Source organism: Stegodyphus dumicola, chromosome 7 (assembly GCF_044657685.1).
Source record: "Stegodyphus dumicola isolate Sdum_Otavi_A_Nest chromosome 7, ASM4465768v1".
NCBI lineage: Eukaryota > Metazoa > Arthropoda > Arachnida > Araneae > Eresidae > Stegodyphus > Stegodyphus dumicola.
Genome location: NC_140774.1, coordinates 61,291,578 through 61,304,106, shown reverse-complemented (window position 1 = coordinate 61,304,106; position 12,529 = coordinate 61,291,578). Strand labels below are relative to the sequence as shown.

At 31.1% G+C, this 12,529-nt stretch overlaps 1 protein-coding gene across 1 annotated transcript in view; it reads left to right on the top strand.

Moving 5' to 3' along the window:
- tws (protein phosphatase 2 regulatory subunit tws) overlaps positions 1–12,529 on the top strand; it is a 54,037-nt gene that overhangs the window by 7,750 nt on the left and 33,758 nt on the right. The gene's annotated exons all lie outside the window — the stretch shown is intronic.

Genomic DNA, 12,529 nt, shown 5'->3' with positions numbered 1-12,529 from the left:
TCCTCCACTGCTAGTGAATTTCAGAATAATTTTTTCTATTTATTTTATATGAATTCTGTTTTATAAATCGTTTTCTTATTTTTCTTGTTAAAATTTAGTTTGATCTGAATTGTCATAATTCACTAGAGACAGCTTGCCGTTATCAAACCAATATCTACTATGTGCAAAAAGTATAACTTTGAGGTACTGGATAAAAAGGCTCTCTAAGATTTTATAAGAAGCATATTTTTGAAAACTAATTTAAATTAAAGTTATGTATGTTAAAAGTTATTTTATTTGATTTTTAGGTATTCAAATGTAATAATTTATTTGTTATTACCAAATTAGACTAATTTATCCGCATAGCAAACTATATATTGTCAATTATTGGCAATATAGCAGGTATTAGTAAAAAAATATCTAATTTACATTAGTATTTTATTATTGTTGAATGAAAAGAAAAACAGGTATTAATCAGACTTATAATTTAAGTAATCATAAAATGAATGGTAAGTCACAGTCAATAAACGGTTTAACTTCCTTTAACTAACTGAACTTAAATCAAGTTATTTCCAATGGGCTGTCATACATTGTTGAAGGTTGAGGATACTCTCGAGGAAGATGCCTTTGTTGAGGAAGAATTATATAATCATGGTGGACGGCAAAGTTTGAGGAACATTTCACTATTATACCTATAATAGAAGTCCTTTGATATCATTCACAGTGGGATCCCTTTTTTTTAACCAGGTCTGATAGAGTGAAAATTGGGGGTAATATGCTTTTAATCTTTTGAAAAAATCTTAATTAATCCACAGTGATACTACATGTTTGTTTGGTTCAAGTCTGGTGTATTCTCATAATATAATCTTGTGGTGCATAAATAGGGGGTTTGATATAATGTTCTATAGTGGAGTGCACACTATCTACCTCCATCATTATGTGTCCCTTTTCTAGTATAATTTGTTCCACATTGAAAAAAATAAGCAAAATCACTCAATGCACTCGCCAGAATCTTATTTCTATTTTGATAGTTACATCCATCAGTAATTATGATAATGTGTTTGTAAGAACTGCATGTAGTTTTAAGGTAATCAATGATACAGCTTGTAAATTTGTTGGATATAATCCATCCATCTGTTTTGTGCCAAAAATAAATAGTAACATCCCCAGGATGAGAGTTATAAATTGTAGAATTATGACACCTCAGTTTCTGTTTATAATACAGTGCTCCTGCAAGTAAGTTTGGTGCTAAAAGAACACTTTGTATGTCAACAGATATCACCATATGATCGGGTTTATCCTTCAGTTTTTTTGGAGCTTTGTTCTTAGTGCTACATGCTTCATCTTTTTCTGGACATGTGTCTCATACTCATCTTGTGAAACATTTTTTAACTGAAAACTGGAGCACACATCACATTGATCCTTTCTCGGTTTGTGAATTGAAATGTTCTCTTTGCTTTGAAAAGGTATTTCTCAAAATGGGTTTTTTATTCTATTCAGTGCGCCACGTTTTGTAAACTGCATGCATGTGCAAGTGTGGTCGAAAAGTTGACTCGACATAAATGCGCTTTGATGATGCTTCACAGTAGTGACTAGGCACTTTTGGAAGTAAATTCAACTATTCGGCACAGTTTCTTGTGCATTTCTATTTGTGATGATTACCACAATGACATACAATTATAGTAGGGGTTTCATAATCATCTGTCATACCTGCTATCGTTGGACTGTCCAAGACAGCACAAGAATGAATCGCATCCTAGATCAAGTGTGCTTTAAAAAAAAACAATCTTCACACTTTTATTCTGGTATTTTGTGATTCAGACTTTGGTGCATATATATCAAAACCAGTTTTTTCTTGGAAGTGATAAGATTATCATGTTTGCATTGCTTACGTAAATTTCTCTTAGATACTAATCCTTGTGCAAAAGCTTTTTCACCCCATGACTTTATAATTCCAAAACTTAAAATGCAACACAGCTCTTTCTTCTGAGATAGACCCACACATGAAACTGTTTTGAGAATTTTGTGTAATTGCAGTGTGATTACAATGAATTTTCACATACATGGCTTCTTTAGGTATGCTTTGTTCCATCTTGCCATCTGTTTTCTTATAGCCCATGTATTGTTTATCCAGTAAACGGTGACGTTTGGTTCTAAATTGATGAAAAAGAGGGGCTTGAGACCTGTTTGGGATGGTAACTGATCGTTTGATGAATTGTCATCATCATAACTACTGTGAATAATGTAGTCCTTTGAAGCTGTAGAAAATGGTGAGCTATTGTCTCTTTCAGGGAATGAACTAACTGAAGCATTCTCAACACATATACAGAAGATGTGGATGATTGACTGCTCTCAATGTAATTCGAAAGATCTTGGTTCATAGGAACTGATTCTCTTGGTAGTTCTTGGTGTAATACATCCTGATTATTCTCTTCTAAATACTTATTGTCACTGGCTATTAAAACTAAATCAACTACAGTCAAAAGTCTCAAAGCTGCAAACTTTCTGCACATGCGTAAAAGTATAATGCATTTACGTATGCGCATAAAACCTTTACACATGTGCATAATACGTTTACGCATGCGCGTGTTATGTATAATGGACGGTATTATACGGTCCGTTATACATAACACGGTTTTGTATTTTTAATTTTATAATTTCAGCATGCCATCTTACCAGATTTAAACTGATGATCTATAATCCGGAAAAACCGATAATCCGGAATGGTCGAAGTCCCGACGAGTCCGGATTAAAGACTTTTGACTGTATTTTCTTTCCTCTGTTCATTTTAGGGTACAAAATAAACTTATGCACTATACTTTATATTTTGACAAAACATACTTTACAAGCTATATTACAATGGTGGGAAAGAGTTTCTGAGCAAGAAGTGCAACACAAACATTTCGAAATTATTTCATTTTTTCTAGTGAAGAGCTCTTAAACAACTTTTCACTTTTGGGGATGTGAATTCTTTTATTAAATTGCTCTAAATTTGGTGACTTAGCGACATTTGGGCGATTTTAAGATCAGTTTCTATAGAAAATTCTTAATTCCGAGATCTGTGAATTTTTCGACATTTTTTTTAGAACATTGTAACGTTAATAAATTTCATTAAAATAATGGTAATATATTGTAATTACATTTAAGAAATAACATTAGAATAAAGCATTTTTATTTTTTGCTGTTGTATTATAAAATTCTATTTTGGCCACTTATTATACAATATTTTGAATCTGAAAAATAAGCAAGGTATAAATGCTATAAAGCACAATTTATGAAACAGTTCTTAGAGAAAGCAAAATAGCTATGTAATTAATTAAAAATGTCTTTTTAATTTTTCGTGGTAAGAGTTTTCTCATGTAATTATCTCTTAATATTCAGAATTCTCAGAATATGCGTCAGTTTTCTCTATAAAATTAATTTTGCACTTTTTTCGTCCGATATGTATGTCATAATAAAAGCAAAGTAAAAAAGACGGAGCAGTGTAGATGCGTAGTTATCCTATATTGATTGCGTAAGCTAATGTGTTGACTTCGTAAATAAAACTTGGCAGTCGAGGCAGTTTTAATTCCATTTTTATTTCCAATTGATATTTGTGGCCACAATCACTTGGCACTCTAGTCGTGCCTTTCCACAGAAGATTTACATTTTTAATATTGTAGGGATAGAAAGCAAGCCAGCGAAATTACATTTTAGCACGGTAGAGAGCAAAAGCTGAAGTGCGTAGTTATGAACAATGGAAGCACGCGAAGAGGAAAGTTTTTGTTTGTTATTTGGTGATTGGTCAAGAGGCATCTGCATTAGTGGTTACGTAAGATCGCATGATTAATTTGAATGACGCAATGCAGAGAAGTTATTACGATTTTAGAATAAAGAGGAAGAATTAATGTTTTATAGTTTAATCTATAATTTTGATTCATATATTTTTATCTTACATGTATATATTTTTTTCTAAAATATTTCTGGCTTTTTGCTGTTACCAAATTGGTAGGGGTAATTTTTCTTTAGGATTTTAGACATTGCAGCTTGGAAAGTTAAGCAAGATTTATAGACTCACGATTCTGGAAGATTCCAGAAAAATGTGGCAAAATGAAAAATTGAAAAATATCTCCATGGTATTAATCCGTAATTCCTTACCTTTTGGAGAACGTCTGGAAGAACAATGAAAACTTAATAGTTGAATGTTTTACTTCTGATACTAGAATTTTTTTCTTAACATTTTTATCTTCCCTTTACTCTTCTTTTCACTAGACACAAGCATAAAATATCAAAAATGCTTCTTATCGTATGGACGGGCATTATAGAAAAGAATTTTTTTTAATGGAAAACTGACAATTTAACCGATTCATCTAATATGTCTTAATGCATCATACACAGAGCATTTTCTCACCTGATACAAACTCTGTGGATCCTAAATTCTGCTGCCTGGTGCCTTTCTAAATTCTGCTTCCAATGCCTGTCCTAAATTCGAAAATTTTGTCACACCAGCTCTGTAACCGGACCTTACCATCTACATTTCATATTTCTTTTGAATGTTCATATCATTAAAATAAAATTAGCAGCTTTCTCTATACATTCTAAATGCATTTAGTGTTTTTTGAATAACAAAAATCTTTAATTAAGTCCAAAAATTCTAAAATGGGAAGGAAACGTGGAAAAAAGAAACAATGCATTAAGAGAAAGGGAAATTATTCTTCAAAGATATGTACAGATATTATTATGTAAATTATCGAATTGTTTACAATTTCAGCCTTTACTATAATTTTCCATTTCTATTTTCTCACTAGAATTCAAATCATTTAGAGTTTTTAAACAGAGGTTTTTGGAGTGTAAGACAAGAGTGTATTTCTGACATTTACTTGCTCCCTGTATTTGTTCCAGCCAGCTCTGCTAATTCTTAATTATTTGTCTTTACATTACTGCTGTTGACATTTGAATTTGTTATGATGATAAAGTTACTGAGCTTAAAATGAAATTAAATTGTATAGTCTTTGATCACTAGCCCATATTTTTAGTTTGAATTTGATTCTTCTTGTTTAATTACATCATCTCGAGCTGTAGTTGATTTATATAGCATTATAACATGCCTTTATGTTCTGAGTTCTTTTTAAATAAGAAGCTTATTTAAATCTTTGTAGCTACTTTCAGACATAGCAATAATTTGCTTCACATCTGTCTGGAGTGTTTTGGACTATTTAACTTTCACCAGATCAAGTAAAACCTAAATCTAGGTACATTTTGGAGAGGTTGACAGGTTAGGAGCTAAAACACGTAGAAACTAGTGAGAACATTGTCTTGTGTATTAAGACAGAGTTCATACGGTCCTTAAGAGACCTTAAAAGCCCTTCATTTTTTTGGAATCAATTTTTGGTCCTTAAAAGTCCTTAATTTTGGCCAAAATCAGTAGAAGGTCCTTAAATTTAATCATCTGAAATTTCTGTCTGTTTTTATGGCTGTCATTTTGAATGTCAATTAGCATTTTAGAGGAATATTTTTGGCGATTCACTGATGTATATGGTTATCTTTTGAATGGGATCATGGTTATTAATTTGTTTCTATTTCTAATATAAATGATGGGATACTCGAGTTTCTAAGCAAGAAGTGAGCATAAGCATTTCGAAATTCATTGTTTGTAATAAAGAGCTCTTAAACAATTTTCGCTTTTGGGGATGTGAATTCTTTTATTAAACGGTTCTAAATTTTGGCGACTTGTCAACATTTTGGCGAATTTAAGATCAGTTTCTTTCTATAGAAAATTTTTAATTCCGAAATCTGAGAATTTTTCGACAATTTTTTTATAACATCATAACTTTGATAGATTTTATGTGTAATATATTGGAATTATATTTAAAAAATAACATTAAAATAAAACATTTTTATTTTTCGCTGTCATATTATAAAGTTTCATTTTGGCAACTTATTATACAATATTTTGTATCTGAAAAATAAACAAGATATAATGCTATTAAGCATAATTTGCAAAACATCTCTTAGCAAAAACAAAATTAACTATGTAATTAATTAAAATATCTTGTTTTTAATTTTTTCATAGTAAGCATATTTCCCATGTAATTGTCTCAGAATATTCAAAATTCTCAGATTATGCATCAATTTTCTCTATAAAATTAATTTTGCACTTTTTCCCTCCTTTTTTTTTCCAAAATATTTCTGGCTTTTTGCTGTTACAGAATTGGTTGGGATAATTTTTCTGTAGTATTTTTGACATTGCAGCCTGGAAAATTTAGAAAGATTAGAAGGCAAGATTTATAGACCCATGATTCTAGAAGATTAGATAAATATGTGACAAAATGAAAAATGTCTCCATGGTATCAATGCGTAATGGATGTATTTTACAGAAAGTTTCCGATGAATTTCTTACTTTTTAGAGAACGTCTGGAAGAACAATGAAGACATAACATTTGAATGTTTTACTCCTGATACTAGAATCTTTTTCTTAAAATGTTTATCTTCCCTTTATTTTCTCTACTTTTCACTAGACACAAGCATGGAAAATATCAAAAATGCTTCTAATCTTATCACTTGGGCTGGCATTATAGAAAGGGTTTTTTTTTATTAATAAAGAAATTGTAAACTTACAATTTAAAAGATCCATCTAATATGTCTTAATGCATAATACACAGAGCTGGCACTAAGCATTTTCCCATCTAATGCAATCTTTGTGGATCCTAAATTCGACTGCATAGTGCCTTTCTAAATTCTGCTTCCAATGCCTGTCTAAATTCTAAAAGTTTTGCCATTTTGATTTTTTTGTTTGGTGTGTCACTAAATTCTAAAAATTCTGCCACACGAGCTCTGTAACTGGCCTTTACAATATATATTTCATATTTCTTCTGAAATCCATATTACTAAAGAAATTAAATTAGTCACTTTTTCTATACATTCTAAATGCATTTAGTGTTTTTTAGAAAAACAAAATCAGAAATCCTTAATTAAATCCAAAAATTCTAAAATGAAAAGGAAACATGCTGAAGAAAGAAACTGAATACATAAAGAAAATTATTCTTCAAAGATATGTGCAGTTATTATTATGTAAATTACAAAATTGTATATGATTTCAGCCTTTAGTATAATTTTCCATTTCTGTTTCCTCATATGATAGAATTACTGAGCCAGATTAAATTAAAATTAAGTTGTATAATCTTTGACCACTAGTCCACATTTTTAGTTTGAATTTGACTGTTCTTGTTTAATTACATCACCGTGAGATGTAATTGAAGCATCAGAACATGCCTTTATGTTTGTTTAAAGTTCTTTTTAAATAAGAGGCTTATTTAAACCTTTGTCTGATATTGTAGTTACTTTCAGACATAGTGATAATTTGCTTCACGTCTATTGGGGGTTTTGGACTATTTAACTTTCACCAAATCAAATAAACCCTCATAGCTACATTGTGGAGAGGTTGACAAGTTAGGAGATAAAGCATGCAGAAACTAGCGAGAGCATTGGTTTGCATATTGAGACAAATCTCTAATTGTTAGAAAAGATGCTTAAAGAGAAGGAAATCGATATAAAGTAGCCAAAATGTCTGGGAAGGCTTCAAATTAAAATGATGGATAAATATTTTGTTGGGTGGTGTTGTTACAAAACATAAATGTTTTGTAGCTTTCAATGCGTAATTATTCTAATATCCTTTAAGAATCAGTATCGTAAATTACATGCATTTTAAACTGTGAATTTTTACAGTCAAAAGTCATTAATTCGGACACCCATAATCCGGACCTCAAAGCTAAAATCTTTCTGCGCATGCGCTTAGGCGTTTTACACGTGCGCACAAGACATTTACGACTGCGCATATGCGTCTGCACAAGCGCAGAATATGTTTTCGCGTGCGCGTTTAATGCATAACGAACGGTATAAGCTAAAATTATCTAATTATCTATTTCAATTAATGTTGATGATTGCACTGTTCCTTAATCTTCGAATTGGATCCGGCTTATTATTTTTTGCAGACTGTAAGAGCAATTTTATAAAAGTAAGCTTGAATTTTCGATTATGTCAAATAGAATTTCCGATGCTGGAGCTCCCAAAGGATCTAGAAAACAAAAGTATGTTTCGATGTCCATCAAACAAAAAACGAATTGCTAAAAATGGATAAAGGTATATCCTTTTTTTATCTAACCGTTCCGAAATCTGTTTATCAATTTCACGCTGCTCTGCGGGGGGGGGGACGTCGCGGCACGCAATGAACTGGAAGTTGATCTGTCAGCACTATCGTTATCTTCAGGGCAGATGTTTTTATTTTATTCAGCTTATAATTCCTTACTAAATGTAGTATTTAATCTCGATGTACTCCGTCTTTGATATGATTTAAATCAAATTCCTTGTCATTATAAATATCACGAATACAAATCAAATAGTTTTCTGGTTGCAATTTTCTAATTTCGGCTATGCGTAAGGTATACTTTACGCATGCGCGCGTTGAAAAAAATGTTTAATAAAGTAAACAAATATTAAGCTTCTTTTTTTGTAAATTTTGATACCCTTTAGATCATAATTGCTCATTATTTTATAAATTACGGTTTCATATTTTTAATTTTATAATTTCTGCATGCCATCTTACCAGATTTAAACTGATGATCTATAATCCGGAATCGCCGAAGTCCCGACGAGTCCGGATTAACCCTTTGCGACACGCATATTTAAAATATATTTTAATCTTTAAAAAAATGCCTTAGAATAAGTCAGATGGACTTACTTAAGTGCCTTTAAAGCTTGAAAAAAATTCTGCACTTTTATTTTTTATGGGATAAGGTGGGATACCGTTTGTCCCACCATGCAACTAGCACATGTCTTATAGCATATTGGTGTATAGCAGGAAAAAAAAATCATATGTGGAATGAATAAACAAAATAAAGCGTGCATTCTAAAATATTCATAATAAACACACTAAAATGCATTTTCTACTTATTGATATATGCATGACTTGTAAAATTTTGCATATTCACATTTTGCATATATATATATATTTAGTATTTTTAAATTTTAGGAACAAAGGAAAATATTTTCTTGAATATTATTTTAAGATTAAAGTTTGATACTCGTACATATGATACTAAATAAAATATTAAAATTGGCACTTGATTCAAAAACATCTATATATGATTAAAATTGAAAAAAAGTCATTTTTCATGAAAATTTGAAAAACATGTTGTTTCATTCTTTTGTAAGCATAGAGGCACTTCCCATGTTTCACACATCCAAAATGTTCGTCGTTCTTCTTTCGATGTGCTGCAATATGCACATCTTCTTCTGCTCATTCTCTTTGGCATGTGACTTACATGTTTTAGTCTCTTTTCTGGTTGTACGAACAGGTTTTTAGTTTTTATTTGAACTGGGGATTTCAGTTTTCTTTTCAGCTCTTTCTTGCCTGCAAGTGCCATTAGACTTTCTATAACTGAGAGAATAAAATCTTTCATTGTTTTTACGTCATGATCGGGTTCGCGAACAAATTTAAATAGAATAAATGCGTTTACTATACTTGCATTTAAAAAGTAAAAAAAAAAAAAAAAATCATGTGCCACCATTTCTTGCTTTTGCGGTCTATTTCATATAGTCCTTTCAGTTGATCAATCAGTCGACATATCCCATATTCTTATTGTATGAAATAATGCTGTTTGGGCACAATACTTTTTTTGTCTTTCCATCTCGTTCTTTTCTATTAATTTCTTTCATTTCAGTTGCCTTTTCCAAGCAAGACAGGATAGAAACAGATCTTTTATCCTTTCATTTTATGCAATAAATTGAATCATCGCTAACTGAAAAGTCTATATATTCTCTTGACATAAATTCGTCTTTTAAATTTTTGCGTAGATACTTCCCATTCATATTTACAGTGCCACATGCATAGATGGCAGCCACATGCATAGATGGGTCTGTGTTAAAAAGCGAAACAAATTATAACTACTTCCCTTTCTTCTTCAGCAATAACTTCAACCTCAGTTATTCTCTCCTGGATTTCAGTTTCACCTGAATCAGAACTGACATCTGAAGCAATCACATCTGAAGAAGTCGCATCGGATGGCAATTCAGCAAAAAGATCCAAAGCTTCCTGAGTTGTTAACTTTTTTCTAGACATTTTAGCACATCAGAGTATACAACGGATGTAAAAGCGTGCGCAATCACGAAAAAAGTAGATGCAAAAAAGAAAAGAAAAAATAAACGTGAGTGCTGCCATCTATTGAGCGGAAATTCAAGTGTGTGGTGGGACAATTTTTAACCCACTTATTTCAACTGCAAAATTAATGTTATAAAATATTGAATCCAATTAAGATTTTTGAAAATAAAATACCTTTGAATATTAAAAAGAATCATACATATCATAAACTGTATACCAAAATTTTTAAAATGTTGAAAAATGCGAGATACATGGATATCACTCTTGTGATAGTATTTTGAATATTTTTTGCTTATAAACTTAAGCCCTGGTATATTAGTAACATCTACTGAGAAAAATAATAACTAAAATAGATTATTTTTAAAAGATTAGAAAATTTCTAACGGAAATTGCTAACTGAGAAAATAAATATAAATTAGGTGGGACATATATTGACCCACCATGCCGCAAAGGGTTAAAGACTTTTGACTGTATTAGATTTTGATTTTAATAGGCCTTTTTAACAAATACTGTTAAAAAATTTAATAGTGGCCATGTGAGTCCATAATGACTAAGGTTAACTATTTTCCTAATTTAATTATTTATAACTAACTGCTTACATCTCTACATATTAAAGCGAGTTATTGCCTTTCATTAATACTCACTGTGATCACAAGATAAAACACAAAAATGTAGAAATTCAAGTATAACTTATTCTTTGCATCTAGTGAGAGTTAAAATAATGCAAAACAACTTATCCCCCCTGTTGCTTTAATGGCTTATTGGAACCTGAAATTATATTAACTGGGTTACAACTCCTGGAACTCTACACAAAGCTATGACACTAACTGCATCAAACAGAGCCTGACTAACTTTCAACACTTGCCAACCGTGCCTACATCAGGCCTTTCAGGTTTGTTCTAATCAGCAGGTCTCTCTCTAGACAAGCAACAGCGGTGATAATATTCAATCTTTTGTTATGAATGATGCTGATTATGATCTTGCTTCTCATTTTAACCTATGCCATTTGACATAAAATCTACCTGCTATTTACTAAACCTCTAGACCAGCGGTTCTCAACCTTTTGACTAACGTTTACCATCTAAACAAAAATTGAAAACATTTAGTACCACTACTACAAAGTACTGCTACCACTTACTGTTTTGAAATAAATAGCTTAAAATACTTTGCTTGTTTGTGTACCACCTATTTTTTTCTTGCGTACCACTGGTTGAGAACCTCTCCTCTAGACTGATTAAGTATGTGACAAAATGAGGTATAAAAAAATCAACATAAAGCTAATTATTAGTAAAACGTGAATGTCACATATCTTCTTTCAAATATGTCAAACCCATTATTAATGTAAAATATTTAATGCTACTTGGTAAACTGCATGGAGTTTTATTTTATTCTCAAACTTATAAATAATTATGTTCATTAATTTTAGTAATAATGCATACTACTTAGAGATCTATTTTATTTTTAGGATGATATTGCAAAAGTGAAATTCAGGCATAGAATAATATTTTTAATTAAATTTATTCAGTTCTCATTTGCTCATAGGTCCTTAATTTTTTTCATTAATGGTCCTTAAAAGTACTTAATTTCCGTGTGCAGAAATGTGTACGAACCCTGTAAGACAAAGTTCTAACTGTTAGAAAATATGCTTAAAGAGAAGGAAATTGATATAAATTAGCCAAAATGTCTGTTAAGGCTTCAAATTAAAAAGACGCATAAATATTTTTGAGTGTTGCTACAAAACATAAATATTTTGTAGCTTTTATTGTATAATTATCGTAATATCGTTTTAAGAGTCGATGCCATAAATTACATGTATTTTAAACTGTGAAATTTTATTTGATTGTGATTTAATGGGGCTTTTTTAACAAATATTGTTAAAAAATAAGTAAAATTTAATAGTGCCCATGTAAATCCGTAATGACTGAGATTATCTAGTACCTAATTGAATTATAACTAGCTGGTTACTTTTAAAAATTATCTCTGCATTTTAAAGCCATATATTGCCTTTCATTAACCGTTAATGTGGTCACAAGATAAAACACAAAAATGTGAAAATTTGTGTAAACCTATTCTGTGCGTCTAGTGAGACTTAAAATAACAAAATAATTTGTCACCTCTGGTGCTTTAGTGGATTATTAGGGCCTGAACCACTTGTGCTACGATTAAACTTCATGGTTGCAGTGCCATGCGCTACAATATAACAAGTGTTAAAATGTCTCATTTATGCTGCTCCGCTTCTGCGAGTGCAGTCCAGAGCTGTAACTCGAGAAATAAACAATCTCGTTGTTAGGCGACGTGTGCACCACGTTATTTTCATTTTTGCGCATGGATTGAGACATAAGCGTCTCAACGTGCATGGCACGTCTTTAGCGCAAGTGGATAAACTACATTAACTGAGTTACAACCCCTGGAACT